This window comes from Thalassophryne amazonica, chromosome 7, assembly GCF_902500255.1.
Source record: "Thalassophryne amazonica chromosome 7, fThaAma1.1, whole genome shotgun sequence".
NCBI lineage: Eukaryota > Metazoa > Chordata > Actinopteri > Batrachoidiformes > Batrachoididae > Thalassophryne > Thalassophryne amazonica.
The window spans coordinates 81227246-81229704 of NC_047109.1; positions in this window are offsets into that span (position 1 = coordinate 81227246).

Genomic DNA, 2459 nt, shown 5'->3' on the forward strand with positions numbered 1-2459 from the left:
CCCGGTGGAGACCTTCACAAGGTTCACGACTGCGTCAAAGCGATTGCATGCCCACGGAGTTATGGAGTAGTAGAAGAATTAAAAGGCCTGAGACACGTCATGCATCCATCCCAACTTCCCAGAATACCACTTTTTATGAAAACCACCTATAAAAGTGATAATTATCCCTTAAATTTAGTTTGTCCAGTTGCTCTGAAAATGGAGGGACTCTGTATGAAATAGCTAACATGATGTGCCTTCAATGGAAGCTGGAAATTTGCAGTAGAAGCACATCTTGTTTGATTTTTAAGGTGTTGCTGTGGTGTACAGAAGCAAAATCATAGAAACTGTATTACTGTCCAACCAGTTAAGGACCTGACTGTATCTGTAATGAGAGCAAATAATTTAAATAAATACTACCCCATTTAATTGTCTTCTCACTTCTCATCCCTCTGGTCTTGCATCTCTCTGCACCATGAAGAGCCAAATCTGTTGGAACAACTCCTCTGAATCCCTCAGCAAGTTTGAACACCAAACTTTAACGACAGCAGTGGCACAGACTACCTCTCGCTTTCTTTCTCTCTCTCTCTCGCCTCTTAAAAAGTTGCTGAAGCATATGAAGAGTCCAGATGCAAAACCCAGTAAGTCCTTTTTTTTTTTTTTTTTAATGGAGAAAAATGCAGTTGCAAATGGAGATTTAAAGGAAAACCTGTGCGGAAATGCACAGACTTTCATCAATAACATGAAAAGTTTGTTGAAATTCTTTCATATTTTACACACTGATGGTCCCCTTGACAGCCAAGTACATGTTGGTCAACTAAAAATTTATGGTTTTGGAGATACTGGGTTTTGCATCTGAACTCTTCATATTTAAACAGCGTGTGAGAGAGATGAATATCGGATTGCTTTTCTCTACCTTTTATTGAAAGCTCCCCTCATAATTCATGCATGTAATCTGTCCTCTGTTTAGGCATCATTTTCTTGTGCACGCACTCATGAGTGATCTTCCCTTAATACCAAAATAAATTTGGTCTTGCACTCCGATATGCTCTGGAGTGTGAGCAGAGGGTGCATGATCATGGGTGCACACGCATAATGTAGTGACGTGAAAGCAGAAATTGCCTTGTCAGGGGATTTGATTGCACTTCCTTGAAAGATATTCATGTATATATATTTCTTTGAAGCCTGCAGTCTGTTTGTTCCTCCGCTGTCGTGAACGTGCATGTCCATGAATACATTTCTCCAACTGCCTGCTATCTCTTCTCTGTTAATCACCGTCCTCTCCTGGTAAATGATTAACATGGAGAACCTGGCTGAACTTTAATCAACAAACCCACAGTGAGCTAATTACCACTTTATTCCCCGTCCTGCTAACAAAGCACCCCCCCCCCCCACACACAGAATCTGTCATTTAGATGTATCAGTGTCTGTCTTTTGTGCCCATGTCTATTGTCTCTGCAGATCCAAAGACGTGTCTGTACCTTATCTGTGTGTAGATGTGCTTTGTGCATATTGATTGTATTGTCTGGCAGTAAACTGCCGGCCCGTTAACTGTGTGTACACTTCAGCTTCTTTGTCTCTGTCAGAAAACAATGTGTGGAAGTGATTTTAGTGATTTGCATGCCTGGGAATTGGCACTTGGTGCCATTGTGTTCGCTGAAGTTTGTTTTTGTGGAACAATGCCACTTCCTGAGATTGTGTGTGAGTGTGTGCACGTCTTGGAACTGACCTGTTGATTTGTGCAGAACGGAAGTCTTTTTTCCTGAAGAAAAGATTGAGTGTGAAACATCTCAAGGCTGGAAAAACAAATCCCAGAAATCCAACCCTATTAAAACACTTGATTCATCTGTGATATTTCAGCCAGAATTTCTGATTGGTCACATCCCAATTCCAGCCAGCGGTGCGTTTCTGTGTGAACATTTACTGACCACTTCTTGTCTAAGTCACGCTTGTGTTTCCACTTCTTACTTCATTTGGGTGTGATGATCAATCAATCAATCAATTTTTTTTTTATATAGCGTGTTCAAGTGATAGTGGAGAAAAGCTGTATTGTTGCCACGAGCAGTCAAATAGGTGTTCAGTAAAGTGCGACTTTGACTTTTCAGTGTCAGATTTTTTTTTTAATTATATACAGGCCACAGCTGATTGCTTCATGTTCTGGGTGGGTGTGTCCAAGTGAAATCACTGTAATTGTCTCTTCAGTCCTGAGGATCAGGTGGATTTTGTTCTTGGGCTGTTCAGTTCAGACTAGTCGTCGTCATAGTTACAGTGAGTTTTTGAATACACTTGTTAGGCTGTTGACCTGCTCTTCTTTCCTGCATCTGAGGAACATCTCCAGAACAACAGCTGATACATCGACACTTAAAATGGAGGTTTTAATGTGTAACCTGCTTCAGACCCAACAAATGGTCAATCACAGATAAACAAAATATGACACACAACCTGCTACATTCTGTCTGATGTCTGCTTGTGTTTGGTCG